The sequence below is a fragment of the Macrobrachium rosenbergii genome, chromosome 16 (assembly GCF_040412425.1).
Source record: "Macrobrachium rosenbergii isolate ZJJX-2024 chromosome 16, ASM4041242v1, whole genome shotgun sequence".
Classification (NCBI taxonomy): domain Eukaryota; kingdom Metazoa; phylum Arthropoda; class Malacostraca; order Decapoda; family Palaemonidae; genus Macrobrachium; species Macrobrachium rosenbergii.
This window is the reverse complement of record NC_089756.1, coordinates 35898762-35911261: the sequence shown is the minus strand read 5'-3', so window position 1 is coordinate 35911261 and position 12500 is coordinate 35898762. Positions and strand designations below refer to the sequence as shown.

The 12500-nt window shown below is 36.5% G+C and overlaps 1 protein-coding gene across 4 annotated transcripts in view; it reads right to left on the bottom strand.

Annotated features, from left to right (window-relative positions):
• The window catches only part of LOC136847298 (uncharacterized), an 86333-nt gene that overhangs the window by 68065 nt on the left and 5768 nt on the right, over positions 1-12500 (bottom strand). For 2 of the 4 annotated variants that reach the window (XM_067118843.1, XM_067118844.1), the window contains exon 2: positions 701-748. The exons of the other annotated variants lie outside the window; for them this stretch is intronic. The gene's annotated coding sequence lies outside the window, so the exon portion shown is untranslated. The remainder of the gene's footprint in view (positions 1-700; positions 749-12500) is intronic. 4 annotated transcript variants of the gene reach the window in all.

Here is a 12500-nt window from a genome sequence, read left to right as displayed (position 1 = left end):
TAAACTGAGTGATCCCGAATTTTCAAATAAACTGAGTATCCCGACAAAATGTCTAAAAATGCTAAAAAATGTGGCAATAACATTGCATATGGACAATTTAAAATCATTACAAGGGCCTTTTCAGAGCTAGCACTCTCTGTTCTGGAATCGCTAACTGTCAAACAGACTGTACCATTGTTAAATGACAAAAACTCCTCCCCTCTCTACCTGTCGTAACCGTCTTCCCGCTTTTCACTTTTCCCACTTCCAGTCGCCCTCCTTCTCCCTCTAGGTTGGTACCTCCAGCAACGCCTAAACTATCCTTATGTACAAATGTTTTTAAATAGATTTCTGTATAATTTATATGTATTCACAGTATTTATTCTTTTATTGCAGCCTTGAAAATGAGACTAGTTGTCTTGAAACGTCGGCACAAATGAAGGTGATTTTATGTACCAATCTGTTTCCACAGCCCTCAATTCTTGATATATCTGACTGATTTGCTGTCCTGCCTGTATCTATATATATATATATATATATATATATATATATATATATATATATATATATATATATATATATATATATATATATATATATATATATATATATACACTGTATATTCTCTGTATGTGGGTAAGAGGGTCTGTCTGTCTGTCTCTAATGGGTTGAAAGTTGTATCTTTATTGAACATACATTACATACAAATAATGTAACTCACCTTGGAGACGTATGTTGATATTTCGCTCCTTTGTACAAAATTCGGAACCTGTGGAAACCAAAAACTGGGATTAGCCAACCGTTGCAATAACATTGGGAGACATTTTTTTAATCCTGAGAAAGCACATTCCCCAATATTAGTCATTCAACAGACGCTGTCAGTCAAAAGAACAAGAGTTTTTTCTTCACTAACTGAATTCTTATTTGAAATTATTACCCATTTTCGAATTCTGATGCGGATAATACTGATAATTACGCGATTGTTTCACTATTGTCTAAGTTGGCCTAATTGCGGTTTATATATTATTCAGTTACGAAACCAGACTTGCCATGATGTTTGAACTAAATAAATAGTCATTTTTATTTAATGTGTGTGTGTGTGTGTGTGTATGCGCGCGTGTGTGTGTATTTGTGCATGTGCATATGCAGAATGAATGCAAATGTTAGGAAAATCCTGAAAAAAATTTTTTTTAATTCGAACTTTTTATGTCAAGATTTCAGTCAATCACAGTGAACTCTTCCTTTCAATAAATAATAAATATATAAATAAATGTAAATAAACAAATAATTAATGACATTCTGCGCTCAGATCTCAAAATTCACGTCTGGACCACAATATTTTCGAATTGCTGAAATCTACAAACATTCAGGCTTTACAAACAGTGAAACTGAAATTCAAAAATAAAAGTGTCTTAGCTAATTTCGCTTGGAAAAATCTTTAACTCTACAGCAAATTCAACCCTCGAAAATTTTCAAGAACTCTCTCTCTCTATCTCTCTGTCGTGCATTTATTACATGACAAGACAAATCACACTGCATGACTTTGCTTTGTCCTTGGAGCACCGTAATAACTGACTGAAATCCTCATGCAAGCTTATTCATACTCCATGTCAAAGTACATATACATATATAAATATATATATATATATATATATATATATATATATATATATATATATATATATATATATATATATATATATATAATATACAAATGTACATTATATATATACATACATACATATATAGATATAAACCTTTGTTATTGTTACGCCAGGATGCGATAAACAGCAATTAATGAACCAAATGGAATTCACGGCGACACCACTGCAACTCTCCAGTTCTTAAGGACAGTGTGCGTTGATTTTCACATTTTCTTTAAACCTATTTAAACTACATTCATGCAATTCCATGCTGTCGTTTTATAAAGATTTTTTTATTCTTGGTCTGCCCTAACGGAAGTCGCTGAGTTCATTGCATCAAGTAAGAATGTAATTACACTATTTCCACGACTGTTTATTTGGTTGTATGTATATTCTTAATTTCTTGCTGGCTGTTCCATGGGCATCTTGCCACTGCTGGCATAAGGCCAATCTACTCGGCTACATTTTACAGTCTGATAAATCTAAGCACAGTAAATCTCACTGTAGTTGACATCAGCCTTTTGTACACAACACAATCTCTGCGCAGCAAAAATCTTCAAATCACCAAGTTTTAAATTTTAAATTGTGCACTGACCAGTGTTTATACTGGAATGCTTGTCTCCAGAGAGAGAGAGAGAGAGAGAGAGAGAGAGAGAGAGAGAGAGAGAGAGAGAGAGAGAGAGAATGTGGGTCAAGAGGTAAAAACTGACAACAAAAGACGCTAGCAGCAAGAAGGAAAGGAAAAACAATGGCGGAAAAACGTAATCAAAAACTGTATCAACCGCAAAACAACGTAACGGTATGCCTGCTGTACGATGATTATCCAACATATTCGAGCTGGGGTGAACTATAGCTCTAAACCTATCCCTACCTTACCCAGTATCGGTGAGGCAGAAAGTAAAGGAACAGTTTGATTAATGATTTAAATTAATTTAAGAAAATAGCAGAAGCATAAAAGTAATATATCAAAAGTATATGTAACTGTTTTTACATTCAAGTTAGACTCTGACCTTCAGAGAACATGGGTGTTCTATTTTGCTCAAATTTTAACTGCAAGATTTCCTGTGCATTTTGAATCGTTGACTTCTGGTTACATACCCTTTGTTTCAATATTCATTATGTCATTTTCCTCAAATGAAGAAAGGGAACAGAGGGAAGTACATGGAATGAACATTAAGATTTAAATTTTGTTAGATTCTAATATAGCACCAGACGTTGTGTACCAGAACTTGTTTCATAAAACCTGTGGTTTCCATTGAACCTGCAAACACCTGACTGTAAACAGTAGTGCCCAACATTCCTTAGACCTATACCACGTGCTATAAAGCCTGTGTACGTAATGACGCACCACTTGTGTACATAACAAACTCGGTTGTTTGTTCACCAAAACAAAACAAATACTTAAAACAGGAACATTCACTTTCCCCTCTCCAAACAGCACATATCAGTAACATGGCCTCTGCTACACGTTTACTGAAACACGCCGATTATGCATAACAGTTTGCGCCTACTGAAACACGTTTCAGTAACACGATATCTATAACAAGACCTCTCCTCAGTCTTTTTTTTTTCTCTCTAAATATATTACGTATCTACATTTTACAGACTGATTGAACAAATGCATCCAAGGTCTAGAGTAGACTCTAGAGTCCTTGAATGCATCTACATGGTAGATTCATGCCTCCACTATACCGCTCAGAGCTTTCGCAAACTACGAGACTCATCTCCGACAGGTTGCGAGTCTAAAAACTACACTGAAACAAGAAGCGTCATGCTACCTTCTCAGGTCGTCAGTCTTTTCACGAACTTCAGTAGCAATCAGGACTCGCGTCATAATAACGGGGGCATCATCTCCTTTTACCGTTATACCCGATTAACGGTTTCTGCCCGTATTCTTCTCTCCCACCCCCACCCATCCCCCAGCAATCCAGGACCCTCCCTCCCCCGTTGGATCGTCTTACTCCCTCACCCACCAAGTGGATTGTGGGAGCGTTTGTCTACGAGAAAATATAAAATTATTCATACGCATGACCTGCTGCATTGTTTGGTAAATATTTTCTTCGGTCGATGCTCCGCTGAATTCTGAGCAGCTACGTTGTTTCTGGGAAAAACAACGAAAATCATTGCTTAAATCACTGACAAACAACACATAGAAAGAACAACTCCCATAGTAGTACTGGCGTGAATGAATTCCAAACAAATAATCGACCTTAGAATGTCCTGCAACATGCGTCTATACTAACATCCGAATCTCGAGTGTTAAGAAGCAACGCAGCACTTATATTCACACACAACATGCACACGCATACGTACATACACACACATACTCATACTATAACGATAAATGCGAAAGAAATTCAAACCGACTCAAGCACCTGACGTCTGAAGCCACAAAACAAATGACTGATGGGGGAGCATCGCACGAGGTTCTTCCGCCCGGGGAAAATATAAATTATAAAAAAATTGCATTTCTTTCCCACGCATTCTGCCGCGTGGCTAGACTAAGCGACCTTTGCTTAGATTAACCTCGCCGAGTTAAAATATCTGGATTAACCTCGCGGAGTTAAAATATACCTCGGGCGAGAGATGTAAATAATGGCACGCTCTGGTTAGCATGGCCGTGTTTTTGTATGAGAGGACGAACTTATTCGCGGTGCGTGAACAACAACGCAGGTCCTTTGTGTTGCAGGTGGTGGGGGAATTCGTGTACTTGAATATATGGCGTGCATTTCGTGCACCTGTGTTATTTTGTACACGACAGAGAGAGCGAGAGAGAGAGAGATTCACTAAAAAATAATGAAAATGACAAATACCATGCCAAAGACGTTTGAGAGAGAGAGATTCACTAACAAATAATGAAAATGACACATACCATGCCATAGATGTTTTAGAGAAGAGAGAGAGAGAGGATCACTTCAACGCAACGTAAACAAATAAGATTAAATCAATTATAAAATACATGAATAGTTCCTAAAACAGACATAAAACAGAACACCGTAAAAAAAAAACTATTAACATGACCAGTGCGTAAGCATGAAAGGTTTCGTGACCCAAGGCTGGAATGAATAGTAGACCTCAGGTGCCAATCTTGTACTAGTTATTTTTTTCAAGGTATTTTCCTAATCGATGAGAGAGAGAGAGAGAGAGAGAGAGAGAGAGAGAGAGAGAGAGTTACGTATACCTTAGTTTAACCAGACCATTGAGCTGACTAACAGCTCTCCTAGGGCTGGCCCGAAGGATTAGACTTATTTTACGTGGCTAAGAACCAATTGGTATACCTAGCAACGGGACATACAGCTTATTGTGGAATTCGAACCACATTATACCGAGAAATGAATTTCTATCACCAGAAATAAATTCCTCTAATTCTTCATTGGCCGGCCAGAGACTCGAACCCGAGAGAAAGAGAGAGAGAGTGTACAAGTCAAATTCATTAGTTATATATAGTCTTATGGCTGAAGTTTTGTTTCAATTCAAAATTAAAAGTAAGACCTGGTACCAATATTGATATTTTATTGTGGCCATATATATATATATATATATACATATATATATATATATTATATACATATATATACATAAATAGATAGATAGATAGGTAGATAAGGATATCTATCATGTGGAACCTAATCTTCTGCACTGAGATTAGGAGTCATCACAGACAAGCCAAAACTAATTTAAACTAATTAGTACTTGATACCACCGACAGAGTCAAGAGATTATCAGCATCCGCAAATGATTACACTTCCGCATTCGCTGACTGTACGCCGCTGTTGCAGTGTTTAAAATGCAGTCAATTAGAGGAGCTATTGTAACGCAAGACAAAAAGTTATTACTACTACTACTGCGCTACTAAACAAGTACCACTCCCACAACATTACTATGGTACTCTGTAACGCCAGATTTAGAACCATAAATCATTCGATTACAATCGATGATAATACTGACATCGAAAGCAAAAACAACAGTATTAATGATATTCATTTTAATGACCTCCTATATATTCGACTTTTTTGTTATCACGGAATGGAAATCCATTATCATGTATTACTTTCTCTCTCTCTCTCTCTCTCTCAATGTTTTCCTTTCTAATATAAATATTTTCCTTATGTGACACTTTCTACTCCTAATAAAGAGGAAAGTTTCTCTAAGGGAACAATAAGATTGGCCACATTCCTTAGCACATAAAGCATATATCTGCAATTTTTTTTTTTTTTACAAATAAATGATTAGTAGCATCCCCGCCTCACTATCGAGGAGCCCAGGTTCGAATACAGGCGAGGAAGGGTGGGTAGGTCTACTACATTAAAAAATAAACACTGTGCCTGTGCATCCCCCAAGCTCTGAATTACGAAACTGGTTGTCAGTCGACTCTGGCGAGTTGCAGTCAGTGTGGAAAGGCTATGGAGCTAGCAACCCCATCCCAAATACTTGCTGAGAGTCAGAGGGTTCTGGAGTATATATACAGTATATATATATTATATATATATATATATATATATATATATATACTGTATGTATATTTATACATCTATACACATATATATGTATGGTGATACAGGGAACAGAGGAAGATGGACGAAAGCCACACATCACTAGGCTGTCTAATTTATTTTAAAACCAACGTTTCGTAATTTTGTACTGAATTACATCTTCAGGGCTGTGCACAAGAAAAGATAAAAACATAAAAACAGTTATAAGTACAGTCTTAGAATACATTTAAAATGTTACAGTAAAATGAAATATATAAATAAGAATAAAAACACAACCAACCTAGAGGTGAAACAGTCAGGAACTAAATGGAAAGAAGCCGCCATAGTAAGGAGTTAAGCTAAATACAGTTGACCAGCGGATGTATGAGTATTTAATGATGGTACAAGTTGTTTTATACATAACGACTCTAAGATTGTTAAGTCTTACTGTGGTGGCTTCTTTCCATTTAGTTCCTGACTGTTTCACCTCTAGGTTGGTTGTGGTTTTATTCTTATTTATTTCATTTTTACTGTAACATTTTAAATGTATTCTAAGACTGTACTTATAACTGTTTTTATGTTTTTATCCTTCTTCCTGTGCACAGCCCTGAAGATGTAATTCAGTACAAAATTACGAAACGTTGGTTTTAAAACAAATTAGACAGCCTAGTGATGTGTGGTTTTCAATATGTCTTCCTCTGGATATATATATATATATATATATATATATATATATATATATATATATATATATATATATATATATATATATTTATATATAAAACAAAATGATCTAAACATTCCTTGCTGAAAACGCCATACCATGAAAGACTAGTATCTCTGAAACTCTGCTATTACCTCGTTTTCTATGGAATGTGCGCGCAGGCGAGTCACGCAAACACGCATGTTAAATACTTCTGTATCTTTTAGAATGGAAAGTACCTCTATTTTCTATTTTCTCTTTTATGATTTCACTCTTGTTCCGGTATCGTTCATGGAGCATTTTGATTACAGACAGAGAGAGAGAGAGAGAGAGAGAGAGAGAGAGAGAGAGAGAGAGAGAGAGAGAGAGAGTGTGTCTACACGATAAGATATTCATTTAAATATGTTTTAACACTTGGAATAATTTATATTTATACTGTAGGATAAAGTATAGTAAACGAAACCGTTCTCTGTGTTATCAGATATTCACCGGCAAAGGGATTACATACAGAGAGAGAGAGAGAGAGAGAGAGAGAGAGAGAGAGAGTGTGTGTGTGTGTACTAAAGTATACATTAAGTAACATTTCTCTCTTACATTCTGTCTTACGTTTTGATCCCTGGCATTTTTTGGTTAGGAACAACAAGAGAGAGAGAGAGAGAGAGAGAGAGTACATAAAAGTTAAAATCAGATAATTCTCTCACACATTCGTTCGCACGTTTTGATCCAAGGCATTCAGGTGCTATGGAATTGGGGAGAGAGAGAGAGAGAGAATTTCCCAGGCATCCGCGGCTACAGAATTGACATCAAGCTATACAGAAAAATCTTTCCTAACCTTTTATTACTTATGCGCCCTTTCTGTGCCCGGCAAGTCATGCCCATAGTCCCACGTGAGAAAGGAAATGCACTACAATACACCAATAAAACCCGAAAGTTGCAAAACATCATCAAAATACAATTGGTTGTTAAAATGGAACCCGAAGAAAGCGACAGCAACTGGTAACCCTCGCGACGGCTGTTGGTACGCCTGCTCACTGGAAAACAAAAGGAATGAGTGAGAATGAAAGAATGACGAAATACCTTTCTCATCGCCTTGTCTGTGTTCACAATGGAATGGGCCCTCGTAAGGAAAAACAGGTCGTCATACGAATCTCGGGATAATGGATGCGTTGTCATTTGCAAGAATATTTGAGGGACATCAATAATAACTTAAAATAGCATCAACTTTGTTGCCAGATTTTCTGTGCGATATAAGGTTAAAATACGGGCAAACATTATGTCTCTGACTGTCTAACATGGTTCATCAAGGACCCAAACTTCCCGGCTTCTCGAGATAATCTAGTGTCTTTTTAAATGTGTCACCACACGACATAAAATTCTGAACTAATACATGCGGCATGTTCACTTCAGAAATGTGCCTGATACATGTAACATGTTCTAGAAGCAGCGGAATGACATATTATGCCATTATTTTTTCTTCTGTTTTCTTCAGTACATCAACTTCCAGTGTTTGACTTCTGGTACAGTTCCTCCTTTGCTAGGCCCGAGTTCGAGTCTCCGGCCGGCTGATGAAGAACTAGAGGAATTTATTTCTGGTGACAGGAATTCATTTCTCGGTATAATGTGGTTCGGATCCCACAATAAGCTGTAGATCCCTTTGCTAGGTAACCAACAGGTTCTTAGCCACGTAAAATAGGTCTAATCCTTCGGGCCAACCCCAGGAGAGCTGTTAATCAGCTTAGTGGTCTGGTTAAACTAAAGAATACTTACCCTTTTTTTTTGTGACTGTTGAACTGAAGCCTCCGTGATACTAGACTCACCGTGGCTCTTAAAACTAACAGAGAACTGAAACCGAAGAAATGCACGAAATTCTAAATGGAAAACCAACTACTTCCCAGCGTTTTGCAGGGCCAGTAGCAACATCCAAACGGTTGATAAATCATTTTACTGCACGTAGGCTAAACGCACTTCGAACACTGGTACCGTGGAAATTAATCCAATAACATTGTTATTGGGGTTCGTGTTAAAAGCACTTTCTAAAAAATACACCGCATCTTTACTGCGTTAAATATTTCAGTTTGGTCCTCACTTCCCAGCGGTCTGATTCCGTCAATACATCTGTCAAAGTTGTTTAACAAACCAAACCATCGTGACTACTTGTACGATAATTAACGGTAACGCTGTAATTCACCTTAAAATTTCATTTAGTCTGTTTCGTAACTTCTATCGCCTTCAAATATAGCTGCCCTTACTTGATATAAAATGAATTTTTGTAATTCATCACCAGAAATTCTGAATTATCAACCGACCTACGTCATTATATATAAGTATGATATTTCCTACAAACATGGCCTAATGACTGAACTGTAAGCCTATACTTCTGTTTTTTGGTGTTTATCAGAGCCTAGCATTGGATTAATTAGCATTATGAGTACAACGTGACGACAGTTCTTAGTTGTAGGCATATCTTATTCCCATAGTACTAATTATAAAACGTATCAGCTGAATACTGTATGAATGTAAGCTGTGATGCTGCTTGCAATGAGACCTGATTATGAATTGTAAGGTACAGTTAAATAAACATTTAACTATGTAATTTTAATTTTATCAATGTTTACATAAACAGTGGTTATTTCATATTTTTTGGAAGTTATAAAGCATATCAACTAAAAGAAAAATTGTACTAGTGGTATCAACACACTTATGGGCGTGGAACAAACTTTCCCCCGGGCCTGCATTATTAGTCAAATTGGCACTGTGGGTCATGGTAAAAAAAAAAAAAAAAAAAAGCTACACAGAGTCAAGGATACTGGAAAGGGAAGGCTCTTCCTAACATAGATATGACGCCTTGCGTTCAGTAAGGTCGAAAGCCCACGCAGGTTTGAAAAGGGCAGTCGAGAGATAAGTAACTTTCCTTTTAACGATGAATTTGAATCCAACGTAACTTTTCTTAGTAGTTCGTGTACGCTGTATCAAAATTATGAGATTTAAATGTTCTCTTGATACATATTTTAACTGCAAATACTTGGTCTTTGCTTGTACTATTATTCTACTAAAAATAAGGAAAATTACCAACATATATTTGTTGGCTTCGTCATTCAGTCCATACATTCTAATTCACAAAGTAAAGATCAGTTAGTGGTTATAGGTTAAAAACTACAAGGAAATATGTTAATGTTTAAATTATCCCTTCTGTGGGGTTCAGCCAGAGATCAGGAACTCAAATGCTTATTTATAGTCGTTTATATAACTCTGACATCGACAAACTGTGTGAAAAAGGTTTTGAAATGGTGGATAGTATCTCTCTCTCTCTCTCCTGAAACGCTAATAGATTGGCTCCTGACAGAAAATGCCTTTCCGTCACGAACAGTACAAAAAACAGCATCCAAACAATCAACATTGTACACACAATGTGACAAACCGGAACCAAAACATGATTTGACGAAGTATAACAAAAATTTTGTTCATGATCTCCAGCCGATTTTTTCTCTCTCTCTCTCTCTCTCTGTACGTGTATGTGCATAAGCACTAAAGATATATACCCAAAACTAATATCTTGGTCGAGTAAAATTCCTAAATGAGGAGCCAGCCATTCCCGACGCTTTGGAGGAGACAGCAACCGCCAAAACCGTCAATAATTCATTTAACCTCTTTCAGTGGCCAGGAATTTCTAATGTACCGGCAGCACATTTAATGACGGGGCCAAAATATCAACTTTCAGTACAAAATGTAACCGGAAGTTCACACCCCCGGAGCTTTTCGGAAAGTTTAACTGATTGAGAGCGTGTGACGGCTGGCCGCTTAACTGGTCCACGGCTCAAGCGGGTGGTCAGCTGGTTTAGATGTCGCAGCTCTGTTGCTGCACTGTAGCTGTTGTTATTGAAGTTGGTTTTTCTGTTGTTGGTGCTGATGTTTGGTGGTTTTTAGTTTTTTTTTATCTACCGTCATCTTGTGTGTGTGTGTTTTTTTTAATTAACTATATTGTTTTTCGCTCCATCTTCAGTGGTCATGAATCAGTGTCTCTAAGTATAGACCTATTTTTCGATACTTTACGGGTAACGCATGCTATATCTGATTCTCTCTCTCTCTCTCTCTCTCTCTCTCTCTCTCTCTCTCTTCCTCTCTTTATCTAAAAACCTTCATGCTCATACATACATAAAAATTTACATGGAAAGTAAACATACTGTGCTACCGGTGAATTTCTGGAATCAGACGACGACCGTAAACCACGAAAATTATATGCTGGGGGTAATCGCTGTGTGTCATGGATAATCATTCTACAATCTAAGTGAACCTCACGAAATACAAACACTGGAGTAAACAGACCCTTAAAAATAAAGATTTAGAAATAAATACTATCAAATACTATAAAAGAATCGTAAGCATTCCGGAATGTTTATCTTCCTTAATTTAAAACATTATTATTATTATTATTATTATTATTATTATTATTATTATTATTATTAACCCAAATCTAAACTGATTCATTACGTGAAGAGATGAATAATGAATAATGAAATGTGAAATTCTTGGCGTCAAAACTATCACGGTCAAAACAGTTCTGACATCAGAAGCGCGTGCGATTACTAAATAAGAAAAAGTATCATTTCTGCTATCCCATGACATACTAGAAAACAAACGCTGACAAAAGTATATTCATATTGCAGAAGAGTGCTAGGAGTCATGTTTTAAAACCGTGCTATCTGCTACCTAATGATCTGAAAGTACAGTGATTTTTAGCTTGTCTAGTTCTCCCTCTCTTGATGTGAGTGGTACTAGGTCACTACTTTCGAATGAGCTTATTTTCAAATCCGAAGTTTGTAGTAGAAGGATAGTAGTAAGAGAGAATAATACACATCCTGAAGATGATTTACAGATGCATAGAGGAAAATAAATAAATAAATCATCCCCGAAGTGTATCACAATCAAACAGACTGAACGAAAAGGCAAAATCACACGCTTCTTCAAAGGAGTATTATGAGTCTAGGTCTAGGTTCGCCCGTTATACCACTTACAAATAACTCGCGTCTCATAACGGGTTCTGGTGAGTAACATTATATGTCTACATCTATATATATTATATATTTATTTATCTAAAGAAAGAGAAATGAAAGCCAATCCACCAACCAGGAGCATCTTCAAACCAGCTGAATGAGTCTATGCCCAGGCTCATCCGTTACGCCACTAACAAACGCCTTGTGTCTCATAACCAGAAACGGGTTCCGGTAAGTAAAATTATATATATATATATATATATATATATATATATATATATATATATATATATATATATATATATATTCATATTTAATGAAAGAGAAATGAAAGCCAATCACACACGAGAAAGCAGAAATGAGTATCTTCTTCCACTTCAGTAGTCGAAGTTCCATGTGGCATCGGCTACAACATTATTATCCAGTATCTCTTCCTACTTTACTGATTTATCTATCGCATATTTATTTTGATTACCACTTTTATCGAATAAATGTTAACTTGTGTGTCTCAGAGAGAGAGAGAGAGAGAGAGAGAGAGAGAGAGAGAGAGAGAGAGAGAGAGAGACAGACAGAGAGACTTTCTCTTCCCGTTCATCAAAACAATGGTAATTAAACAGTGTCAGATTGTGGGAGAGTGCTTTCCTTTCCTTCCTTTCATTATCTTGATGAAAAACAAGAAACGATTCTTTCTCCTAAGATCAAATCTACCTGC